Raw genomic sequence first — 13,280 nt, 5'->3', positions numbered from 1 at the left:
TTCTTTGCCTTCATTTTCCATGTCCACATGTTCTGAATTATGAATCGTACCATACCGGGCAGTGGAAGCAGTGGAAAGCCCTGCTCGTGTGTGGACATGGGGTTTGACCAGTGCCCTGCGAATGATGGCTGCTGATAACTCACTTGTCTTGTTTGTCTGTAGTGGAGTGGGAGTACCCAGAGAAGGCTGGGCCATTACACGCCCTCTATTTCTCTGCTTCAGAAGCCTCTCTCTTTAAAAACATGACAACTTCCTGTGTGCTATGGTGAGTGCTGTGAATTGTGCAAGACTGTTGAATCACAGATCTGTACCTCTGAAACAAATAATACATTATATGTTAAAAAAGAAAAAAGAAGAAGAAGATAGCAGGAGGGGAAGAATGAAGGGGGGAAATCGGAGGGGGAGACGAACCATGAGAGACGATGGACTCTGAAAAACAAACTGAGGGTTCTAGAGGGGAGGGTTTGGGGGGATGGGTTAGCCTGGTGATGGGTATTAAGGAGGGCACGGTCTGCATGGAGCACTGGGTGTTATACGCAAACAATGACTCATGGAACACTGCATCAAAAACTAATGATGTAATGTATGGTGATTAACATAACATAATAATAAAAATTAATAATAAAAAGATAAATAAAAACATGACAACTTCCATGGACTAAATGCTGCTCTAGAATCACTAGGTGAATACACTTAAAGGGGTTCAGAGCAGTTGCAGTGATGCTTGGGCAACTTACAAAGGCTCTAGGCTCTCTATATAAGGTCCATATGTAAATGTTCCACTCCCCATTTCTTTATCCATTAAGGCTTATTCATTTCATTATTTATTATTAATTTAAAGTGTTATACATTGTCTTATAGCCAAAAATACATAAATACATATAGCCCAGTGGTTCTCAACCAAGGAGTGATTTTGTTTTCCAGGCAACATCTGGAAATGTCTGGAGAGATATTTGCTTGTTACAACCGGGGGTAAGTGGTGCTGCTACCAGTGGCAGAAGCCAGGGATGCTGTTAAACATCCTACAAAGCATAGGGCAAATTCCCACAGGAAAGGATTATGTGGCCCAGAACATCAATAGTGCAGAGGTAGAGAAACCCTAAGCCCAAAACTAGAAAATTGAATGGAAAAGGAAATCAGGACAAAGTAAAAATTGGAAGCAGGATAGAATAATTCAGTCAGAGGCAAGGATTTTGCTTTCAGTGGACCATGGAAGCTCATTTGCCTCTGAGCTTCCTATCACCCAAACCAGAGACAGAAATACCATGTGGTAGAGGAAACAGTGCCCACAAGATAAAAACTAACCACCAACCACCCTGAGGAAGTTTCTGCTGGCCCACAAATCTGATCAGAATTCTTCCTAAGACCAGCATAAAGGAAATATAGGGTGATGGAAAGGACCACATCTTCCACCATAAAGCCCCAAAGGATAAATCCAAGTGTAGTTTCAGAGCAGCTAGTTCTCATAGCAACCCATAGTGCAAGGTTGGGACAAAAACCAACACAAGAACAAGTCTACAAAGGACCAAAATTGGTAGACCCAGTCCACTTCTGCTCTATTTTGCCCTGGTGGTAACATGGAAAAAGTACTGGACAGACCATAAATCTTTCAGAAAATGTATCATGTACTGTGTTTCTCACAATCACACCCCAGTAACACTTGGGCAACAGAGAGTTTGAAGTTACCTCCTGCTAAATTGGAACAGATAGGCTTTTCAATAAGGGAATTCCACAGAGGTACACTGAGAGAAAGCTCCATGGCCAAAGCAAGAAGCTAGAGTTCCCAAGCAAGAAGACATGCATCCACTGCACCTAGAAGCTGTTCATTAAGATAGAACAAAAAAGGAGGGCAAAACAATTCTGATTTTACCAGTGACATATCTCTCAACTGTATTAAGGAACAGTGTGGACTAGACTGAGCTCACACAGCTTAACCTGTAATCTAATCAATCAGTTATCTCAAGATTCAAAGACCAAGGAAAAGTTACTTAAAAAGTAGAAAACAAATCCTATTGAGAGAACGGGTAATATATTTTGGAAAAATGTAAAACACCTACTTGATACCATGTACCAAAAATATAGATTATATACTTAAAGATTCAAATGTTAAAAAATATAGCCAAGAAATAATTAAAAGCATATATGTTATTTGGTCTAATTTACATCATCTATCCATCTGTTCTTAGAAAGGAGAAAGTATTTTAAGGTTACCCTTCTTGCAAAGCAAGAAAATAGTGAGTAAAAATATCAATAATTTTACTAAATCAAGTTTAATGCCATGGGTTTTTTTGGTTTTGTTTTTGTTTTTTAATGCCATGGGTTTTTGAACATCAAAAATGTCATAAAACCAAGGACCCAGATTTCAGTGTCCAGTTCCATTCTCTGATAAAGAAACCAGAGCTCCTTGGAGAAATGGCTGATTCTAGCACTGAAACAGAAATATACAAGATGGGCTTGAGTGCCTTTTGTGGTGCCAGGAACTAAGGAACTGCTCAAACCAAACCAAACCAAACCAAAAAACCCACATGGTGATGGGGTATGTCAAAAGAACACAAGAGTCAACTGCAAGAGCTCCCAGTGCCCAAATCTGGAATAATTTGAGCAACAAGATAAATAAAGTATCATTGGACTATAACTTAAAGCATAAAATAAATACTCATGAGTCTATATCAACATAAATAAATGAGTGAATGAACTATCAAGTGGAGAAGAGACAAATGTCCTATGGAGAAAAATCCCAAATAATTTATGTAGGTAGGTATTCTGCCCTCAAGGAGGTAGAGCACAGTACTGACCCCTTAAGAATGAACTGCACATTGTGACTTCCTTCCAAAGAGGTCTGTGTGGAAAGTGGAAAGAAGAGGACTTTACAGTGGAGAAACCTGACAAACGCACCTCAGACAGGCCATCAAGGTCAGCATCAACAGTGACAAGTCACACGGACAGCATGTACCCTTGATACAATGTGATGAAAATGGCGCTCTAGGGGCGCGCGGGGCGGTGGCGGCGGTGGGTGCGAGGAGCAGGCTGTTGTGCTCTCCTCTTTCCCCTCCTTGGCGGGTGGAGGAGGCCGAAGCGGTGCTGGGCGCTCTCCCCCTTCCTCTCCCTCCGGCCACCTCCCCCGGCCCTCTCGCGCTGCGCGGTCTCTCCGACGCAAGACTGTCCCAGCCCGGATATGGCTCGTGGACAGCAGAAGATTCAGTCTCGGCAGAAAAATGCCAAAAAGCAAGCTGGACAAAAGAAGAAACAAGGACATGACCAAAAGCCTGCTGCCAAAGCTGCCTTGATATATACCTGCACTGTTTGTAGGACACAAATGCCAGACCCTAAGACCTTCAAGCAGCACTTTGAAAGCAAGCATCCTAAGACTCCACTTCCTCCAGAATTGGCTGATGTTCAGGCATAAAGTTGTTTACAGGTGAATTCATGACACCTTTGACTCTTCTACTGTCTCAGAACTTAGGTAACAAACCTGCAGCTGCTTTTCTAGCAAACTGTTGATCAGCAAAAATAAAGGTGCTACAGAAACACTCATTTTTATGCTGTTCCCTTTCAGGCTTCATGCAAAGACAATTCTGTGTAAATGTACAGTTGACTCTGATTTGGAAATCTGAAAATCAGTCCATCCTTGTTATAAAAATTTTTTTTACAATTGTAATTATATTGATGTTCATATTGTGTAAAATAACTCATTTAATAAAGTAGTACTTTGATTTTACAACAAAAAAAAGAAAGAAAGAAAGAAAATGGTGCTCTACCTCTATGGTCTTCCCACTCAAAGCAGGCAACCTCAGGATAATCATGAGAAGAAATTCCAATAGACAGATGTGCTACAAACACCTGACCAGCACTCCTCAAAATGGTCAAGGTCGTCAAAAACAAGGAAAGTCTAAGAAGTTGTTACAGCCAAGAGGAGCCAAGATGACTAAATGTAAATAGTTATCTTAGGGGGAATCCTGGAATAGAAAAGGGATATTAGGCAAAAATTAAGGAAATCTAAAGTATGGACATGATGACTAAATGTAATTGGCTATCTTGGATGGAATCCTAGAACAGAAAGGAGATATTAGGTAACAATTAAGGAAATCTGAAAGTATGGCCTTCAGTTAATAATATATAAACACTGGTTTATTAATTATAACAAATGTAACATTAATATTAGATATTAATAATAGGGGAAACTGGGTGTGAGATATATGGAAATTTTCTGTAATACCTTCTCAATTTTTTTGTAAATCTGAAATTAAGTCTGTTTTTTAAAAATGCCATAATCCTTCAAAAAGTTAAACTTAGAATTACCAAAGATCCCAACAATTCCACTCCTAGATTTATACCCAAAAGAAGTGAAAAGAAACAAAGACATGTTAAGGCAGCATTACTCACAATAGCCAAAAGGTGGTAGAAACAGCCCAAATGTCATCAGATGATGAATGGCTAAGCAAATTTGAATACCTACATACAATGGAGCATCATTCAGCCATAAAAGGAAATGAAGTGCTGACACCGGCCACAACTCAGAGGAGCCTCAAAAACATTATGCTAAGTGAAAGAAGCCAGACACAAAAGGTCATATATTTAAAACAGATCAAACAGATTTCTTTAGAAGGAAGGTTATCTTATTAATAAAACAGTGACAATTGGCAAGAACCTAAATGCCCAGCAACAAGACTTTCATTAAACAAACTGGAGTGTATCTATAACTAAAGCCAACAGAACAGTGTCAAAGTAATCTCTCATTATTTGATGACGTTATCACAATAAATAGTGGGGAAAGAAGGACTTGCAAAATGTTAAAATATATGTGTGTTGTGAGTGTACATTCATACGGTGATAGGAAAAAAACTTAAATTTTCTAAAATGAATATGGATCTCTATATAGAGAGAAAAATATTATTTAAAAATAGCAAAAGACTTGGGCGCCTGGGTGGCTCAGTTGGTTAAGTGACTGCCTTCGGCTCAGGTCACGATCCTGGAGTCCTGGGATCGAGTCCCACATTGGGCTCCCTGCTCGGCAGGGTGTCTGCTTCTCCCTTGGACCCTCCCCCCTCTCATGCTCTCTCTCTCTATCTCATTCTCTCTCTCAAAATAAATAAATAAAATCTTAAAAAAAAAATAGCAAAAGACTTAAACAATGTTATATTATCCTGACAGACTTTTTTCACTTAGTGATGAAAAGTTTACTTAAGGCCTCCTGCTTCTACATCTAAGCTCTGATCAGGGAGCTGGCTTGAAATTAAGAACTAAAGGGGAAAACAATTTGGAAATCACAGATAGCCAACCAAAGGCTTGATAAACGAAAGAATAGGGGACTTCCTTTTAAAAAATAGTATAGGCCACACTGTGGGTATGTAGCCTTGGACCGCTCCCACTGGGTTAAAGAGGATAAATAAACCAACCCTCAGAGTGCATTTCTATTGGCAGAAGGTCATCACATGACCCCTATCTACTTTGTAGATTAACTGGGTAGGTAAAGCAAAGTTATTAATACCTAATCAGAAAGGGGTGTGAGGCCTACAAAATTTAAATAAGTAACCTGCCCTTCAAATAGAAAGCTGTTAAAAATTCTTAAATTCAGAAGTATCTTCTTTGAGTCATAAAGTGGCAAGAAACAAGAAGTTAAACTGGCAACCAGATCTGGGCTGGCCCTGGGGAGCCCCTGCTATTAGCCAAACACTGCATCTCCCAAATGTATGTATGCTTTGTGTTTTCTTTCTTTAAGTGATGGGACATTTTTAGAAAGATTTAAATTTGCTCCAAAACAATGGTCCTCTTTTCAAATTCTGATTTGCATGTCCTGTTACTAATCTGGTCAATGTTGTTTGGGTGTGTGGGTGGGTGGGTAAGGATATATGTGTGGTAAGTTCATTAATAGTTCTTTTCAAACTAGGAACTAGAAGATAAACCTCCAGGTGAGTGCATAAATCTTAATTTATTCAGAGATAAAGATGAAATCCCTGACTTAGGCTTTGGAGCTCCTCAGAGAACAACAGGCCTCCCACTGACTCACATGCTTCCTCCTGCCTTCTCTTCCACCCCATGTTGCATGTGAGCAACTTCAGGACATCTATGTATAGTTGCGGATGAGGGTAGGATGACCACTTGTTAGTAACAGTGAACAATTACTAAGACTTATTAAGGGCACTCTGAGCCAGTCACAATGTTAATTGTATTACATGTATGCCCAAGGCTACGGCTAAAGATGGCTGCAGAGTCCACTCTCTCGACCTCCATGTCAGTCGACTCCACTAGATGCTCCACTCTCCTGTATGAGGTCACTGCACAGGGCTATGAGCCCCAAGCAAAGTTTGAGGAAACCAGGGTGGAGCGAAGGAGCCACTAAGGGGTGGAAGGTCCAAAGTCAGGTCACTCATCTTTAGATGAGCGAAAAAGTATACACTGCGGAGGGGAAAAATTGGAGGGGTAGTGATGTCCCAGGTGCTAATGCAGCATCCATGCCCCAGCGAGGGGGGCCACTGAAGTGGAGTAACGAGCCCCTTCCTCACATGGCCATTGCAGCAGAAGGGAGAAGGTCCCCAGTGAGTGCAGGAGAGACTCTGTGCTGTCTTACTGCCACTTTTCCTCCCCGCACATCAGGCAATAGCCCTGCTAAGGGCAGGGTGGTTGCAGACAGAGGGGCATGCAGGGCTGCCAGCTCCATGAAGATCAACACTGTGGGTCAGCAGAAACAGCAGCTGGTCTTAGCAAAGATTCCTCACTTTTCCTCTTTGTGATCAGCACTGGGAACAGGTGGTGGGCTTGGAGAATCCACGTGAGGGGGCATCTCGGTATTTGTGGGCAGTGCTCATGTCCAGCTTGATGACAAGGGCAGCCAGAGGATCTGTCTCAGAGCTACCCTCTCGTTATGGTGCCTCTCATCTCCATCCTGTCAGAAGGCCCCTCCTTGGGGTAGCAGATCAGGCCAGAACTGAGGAGGTATGAAACATACCAGAGAGCTTTCTGGGGATGTCCAAGTCAATGTTGGTGACAACACTGAGATACGGCAGAAGGTTTGGGTCATCCACATCAGGGTGGGGTTGAGGGTTTACAAGAAGAAAAGACTGAGACCCAGGGAAAACATTACAATGAATTACAGCCCTACATCTGGGTGCACACTGTGGAGGCATGGTCCCATGGGCGGCTCAGTTGCCACCATATCCAAGAAAGCAGGTTGGGTCCAGGTGGGCAGTGGAGCAAGTATGACAAGATCTTGGCTAAACACTGCATGACATCCTGAAATCCAGCCTTAACCTGGAAACTTATGCCCATTGATCTAAGCATGAGGGATGTAGTACTTTGTCTCTTAGGCTGCGAATGATGTGTGACAAAGGGTTTGAGGAAGTCCTCCATAGTCCCTCGTGGGGAGGGTGAGGTCACTCCACATGCCAGGCTTTTGGGGACAGAAGCAAAACCTCCCCCCACCTCCCCAGGGCATGCATGCCATCTTGCTAGGAGTGTGCCCAGGCTGAGGCATTATAAGGGAGAAAGTACACATCCACGTGGATAGATAGAATAAATGGTGGCAGGCTATGTAAAAGAGGAGCTTCAGGTGCCCTGACCCATTAATTTAATAAGACCCCTCCAAGCCTTTTAAAAATTGGAGCGATGACAGAGGCAACTCATTCTGTTCCAGATGTGACTATGAGGTAGAACCTAGAGTCACAGACTACAGACAAACAAAGGACTCTGGTCAAGTCTTTTTTTTTTCTCCCCTTAAGGTATGCACTTTTAGTGAACAGCCTCACCATCTCAGCCAATGCCCAGAGAGACCAGAAGTCTTCATATGTTGAAAGTTTGGTAGCAAGAAAAGGGGTCATTATGACTGACCACTCAAAACAGTCCCAGCCACAGAAATCAGACGAAAAGAAATAAAAGGCATCCAGATCATCAAGGAAGAAGTCAAACTTACACTATTTGCAGATGACATGATAGTCTACATAGAAAACACAAAAGACTCCACCAAAAAATTGCTAGAACTGATATATGAATTTAGTAAAGTTGTAAGATACAAAATGAACGTACAGAAATCTGTTGTATTTCTTTACACCAATAATGAAGCAGCAGAAAGAGAAATCAAGGAATCCATCCCATTTACAATTGCATCAAAAATGATAAGATAGTTAGGAATAAACCTAACCAAAGAGGTAAAAGATCTGTACTCTGAAAACTATAAAACACTGATGGAAGAAATTGAAGAGGCCACAAAGAAATGGAAAGACATTTCATGCTCATGGATTAGAAGAACAAACACTGTTAAAATATCTATATTCTTCAAAGGAATCTACATATTTAATGCAAACCCTATCAAAATACCAACACCATTTTTCACAGAGCTTGAACAAACAATCCTAAAATTTGTATGGAGCCACAAAAGACCCCAACTAGGCAAAGCGACTTGAAAAAGAAAAGCAAAGCTGGAGGTATCACCATTCCAGACTTCAAGTTATATTAAAAAGCTGTAGTGATCAAGACAGAATGGTACTGGCACAAAAAGAGACACATAGATCAATGGAACAGAACAGAGAGCCCAGAAATGGACCCTCAACTCTATGGTCAACTCATCTTTGACAAAGCAGGAAAGAATATCCAATGGGAAAAGTCTCTTCAATAAATGGTATTGGGAAACAACGTGCAAAAGAATGAAACTGGACCACTATCTTATACCAAACACAAAAATAAATTCCAAAGTGGATCAAAGAGCTAATGTGAGACATGAAATCATTAAAATCCTAGAGAAGAACACAAGCAGTAACCTCTTTAACACTGGCTGTAGGACCTTCTTTCTAGATATGTCTCCTGAGGCCAGGGAAACAAAAGCAAAAATAAACTATTGGGACTGCATCAAAATAAAAAGCTGCACAGTGAAAGAAACACCAACAAAACTAAAAGTCAGCCCATGGAATAGGAGAAAATATTTGCAAATGACATATCTGATAAGGTTTATTTTCCAAAATATGTGAAGAGCTTTTAAAATTCACCCCCCAAAAATATAATCTAATTAAAAAATGGGGAGAAGACATGAATAGACCTTTTTTCCCAAAAAGACGTACAGATGGCCAACAGAGACACGAAAAGATGTTCAATGTCCCTCATCATCAGGGAAATGCAAATCAAAACTACAATGAGGTATCACCTCATACCTGTCAGAATGGCGAAAATTAACAACACAAGAAACAACACGTGCTGGTGAGGATGTGGAGAAGACCCTATAATCCAGCAATTGCACTACTTGGTATTTGCCTAAAGGATACAAAAATACTAACTTGAAGGGATACATGCACCCTGATGTTTATAGCAGCATTACCTACAATAGCCAAGTTATGGAAACAGCCAAATGTCCAACAAGTGATCAATGGAAAAAGAAGAGGTGGTATAAATATACAATGGAATATTACCCAGCCATTAAAAAGGAAGAAATCTTGCCATTTGCAATGATGTGGATGGAGCTAGAAAGGATTATGCTAAGTGAAATAAATCAGTCAGAAAAAGGCAAATACCATATGTTCTCACTCATGTGTGGAATTTAAGAAACAAACGAGCAAAGGGAAAAAGGGAGGGGGCAAACCAAGAAACAGACTCTTAAGTATAGAAAACAAACCAATGGTTACCAGAGGAGAGGTGGGGGGGTGGTTAAAAAGTGATGGGGATTAAGGAGTGTACTTGTGATGAGCACCACGTGATGTATGGAATTGCTGAATCACTAAATTGGGCACCTGAAACTAGTATTACACTGTATGGTAACTAATTGGAATTTAAATAAAAACTTTAAAAAAAGATGTTAGCTGAAAGACACATAACAAAAAAATTTAAATAATAGGTATCCAATTGAAAAAAAAAAGAAACAAAATAAGAACAAGCGTTTACGCAGAAGATGAAAAAAATGGACTACACATTTTATATAAAAAGCAAAGCTATCACCCTCCCCCGAGTGGACTGGGCAAGGTCTGGACCACTCTCCTTAGGGAGATGTGGGGAAGTGTTTGGGAAGGCATGGAACTTCCTGGAACAATGCATCTCATGATATTTGGAATGACTAAAAAAACAAAACAAAACAAAACAAAACTGTACAATCAAAACACTCCGTCACATTGCAGAACTTTGGGGAATACAATTCCAGTTGACTACTGTCACCTTCACCATTCCAGTTTTTAAATCCTGAGTCAAGCAGCAAAAAATAAATAAATTCAGTCATGCCAATGTCATCTCATTTTCCACACAAGTGAGATTTTGTCAAGAAAGAAGGTAACACGCTTTCTGCCTGGAAACATTTGGGGGGGAAGGTGGAGGGGCTGGACTTGTGGTTCTCCTGCTTACAGATCCACATCTGCCAGAAGGTGGACAGTGAGGCCAGGAATGGCACCACCGATCCACACAGAAGCCTGTGCTCAGAAGCATGATGATCTCACCCTTCATCATGCTGGGTGTCAGTGGGGAGCTCCCTCTCCATCCCATTGGCAAAACCTTGGTACAGGGTGGTCCCACCAGATAGCACTGCATTGATATACAATGCCACGCGTTGTGGACAGTCACACTTCACACTGGAGTTGCAGTTAGTTTCATGAATGTCTCAGGATCCCAAGCCCAGGAAGGAAGGCTGGAAGAACCCCAGGGCAGCAGAACCACTTGTCACCAGTGGTGAGCACTTGACCTTCCCAGGCTCAGAGCTCTTCTCCAAGGGAGGAGCTGGGGGTTGCTAGCCATCCCCTGCTCCAAGTCCAGGGCAAAACTGCAGGGCTTCTCCTTGAGGCTTCACACAATTTCCTGCCTGGCGTGGTGGTAAAGCTCCGTGAGGATTTCCTAAGGCTATCTGTCAGGTCCCGGCCAGCCAGGTCCAGGCACAGGACGGCATGCCTGTGTAGATGGGCACAGTGTGAGTGAGCTCATTGCTGGAGTCCATCACACATCTGTGGTATGGCCAGAAGTATAAAGGACAGCATGGCTGGCTAGGGTGCTGGAGGTCAGGAATATGATCTGGGTCATATTCTCCTGGCCTTAGGGTTTGGGGGGGTGTGGGTCTCAGTCAGCACATGGGGTGCTTGCTCTTCAGGGGCCACATGCAACTTGCTATAGAATGTGGTGCTAGATCTTTTCCAACATCCCAGCTGATGACAAAGCCATGTTTGGTGGGGTACTTCAGGCTCAGGGGTCCCCTCTTTCTATGGGCCCAGTAATCCACCTACAAGTCTTTCTGGCCCATGTGCACAGTCATGCTGGGGATGCCCCACAAGGGGAGGAAAAACATCCTCCCTGACGGATGGAGGTGGGGTCCAGACAAACCAGGACCCCTCATTTCTGAGCATGAGGTACACGAAGCTAACAAGTGGATGCTGAAATTTGGTTCCTAAGAGAACCAATATTTAAGCATGGCAGATCATCCAAAAGTTGTGTTGTCAAATTTGAAGTGTAAAACAAAAATGTACAAGACCTATTTGGTGGACAGAGAAGCCAGGCCTATAGTGAAGGAATATGGGAGGTGCGCAGACAGCGTGGTGTTACCCCTGAGCTGAAATTAAGAGGACGCACTGGCTCTGTTTGTGAACATGAGCAAGCAGGGTGGTCTCCTTAAAATAACAGCCAATCATCCTGGCACAAGGAGGAGCTAACTTCCTCCAGGCTCCTTTCCGGTACCCTCATTCCCAGTAGTAGGTTCTGTGTGTGAATACATTTCTAAGAAGTCTCTATTTGGGAAAGAAAGCGGCGCTTCAGGAACACTGGAGTGTGCATAAGAATAGCATGGGACCTTGTTTTGAAATGCTGATTTTAGGCACAGCAGGGGACAGATTCCAGGACCTCATTCCAGGAGATCGGAATCTGCATTTTTAATTAGCCTCCCTCAAGGGTTTCTTCTGTAGGATATCCAGGTCACATGTTAAGAAACAAAAGCTGACATCCCACTCCTCAATCAGACCCCAACGCTGGTCGACCCAAGTGTTCAGGTTCTCAGAGAATTTTCTGCATCATAGAATCTGTGCAACACAGGGCAATAGATAAATACAGACAGACGGACCCCAGTGCACACGTATTGTGAGCATTTTCTCAGGAGGAATAAAACATTGTAGTCAATTGCATCCAAAAGGCCAGAGACTAAATTAGGACCAGGGGCAAAAAAATCCTGTGGTATGATTTAGAGTCTGGCAGTGGTCCCTCTGGGGCTGACATAATTCAAGTGGTTAGTTCTCCTTACGGTTACCAAAGATTTTTATTTCCTCAGTTCCTTACAAACGGCAAAGTAAGTTTTCTAAATTCTAAATTTCTCACACACATATGATATTAAAACCCAAGAGAATTGTCAATGCTCTCGGCTGCATTCCAAGAAAAACACACCCTAAGGAAACTACCTGCCCAAAAGGGCACAGCCAATCACCTCGTGTAGCTCAGCTCCCTACCGTAAGTGAAGCAGTTTGGCGGTCAGTGGGCCAAGGTGCCCTGCCTTCGGGCAATTCCCGGACAGGTGACTTCTGTTGGATTCCAAAACGATGTGGTGGCGCTCCCTAGTGAGCCAGTGAATCAGGAGCTTCCTCAGGACTCCGCTCAGTGGATTCAGGCAAAGAGCAGCAGGTACTTCAGGCTCAGGGGTCTCCTCTTACTATGGGCCCAGTAATCCACACCTACTGGTCTTTCTGGCCCATGTGCACAGTCATGCTGGGGGTGCCCCACAAGGGAAGGGGGTGTGAAGCTTGAGTGCGGGGTGGAGGCGGAAAATGTCACCACCCAGCGCTGGCAGACAGACGTGCGCCCAGCCAGCTTTCTCCTTACCCAAGAGAAAAATGGCAAAAGAGACTGCATGCACTATCTGGGGCTCTCCTGATCTGTGGGAGAAAAGTGAACGGAATATATCGAATCGTCGTTGCCATCTAAGACTAGCCTGACTGATCATGACACCTTTAAGAAACTACCTTCCAAAAAAATGACAAAAGAATTTAAGGATGACAAGGACCAGAAGTGATGGATTTGAGAATTCTTTGCAGTGGATGCATGCTGCAAGGGAAAAACAGCATTACACCAGCACGGAGATGTGCTCCTGGTGAACGGAGAATTGGCATTCACTCTGGAGGAATCCGTGACTAGAGCACAGTAGGATTCTTCGAGAGAACTGACGTGAAAGGACACGGGAGCTTTCAGAGGGGCAGCAGTCCCTGGTGTGAAAGAAAAAGCCCTTGTAAACTGTGCTCTCCTCATTGGTCCTGGGACCCTCCTAATTTCAGCTCTGCCTCATCCCTCTCCACGTAGCCAGATGAAGGGAAGCCGTAATAAAAATAACAAGATTCGACAGAGATCAAAAA

General features: G+C 42.8%; 1 protein-coding gene and 1 pseudogene across 4 annotated transcripts in view; one reads left to right on the top strand and one right to left on the bottom strand.

The window, feature by feature from the left end:
• HECW1 (HECT, C2 and WW domain containing E3 ubiquitin protein ligase 1) overlaps nucleotides 1-13,280 on the bottom strand; it is a 426,782-nt gene that overhangs the window by 390,899 nt on the left and 22,603 nt on the right. The gene's annotated exons all lie outside the window — the stretch shown is intronic.
• LOC112809752 (zinc finger protein 706 pseudogene) lies at nucleotides 3,009-3,678 on the top strand (annotated as a pseudogene).

This window comes from Callorhinus ursinus, unplaced genomic scaffold, assembly GCF_003265705.2.
Source record: "Callorhinus ursinus isolate GAN/ISIS: 27379988/994484 unplaced genomic scaffold, GSC_fseal_2.0 scaffold73, whole genome shotgun sequence".
Lineage (NCBI taxonomy): Eukaryota > Metazoa > Chordata > Mammalia > Carnivora > Otariidae > Callorhinus > Callorhinus ursinus.
This window is presented reverse-complemented; position numbering and strand designations above follow the sequence as displayed.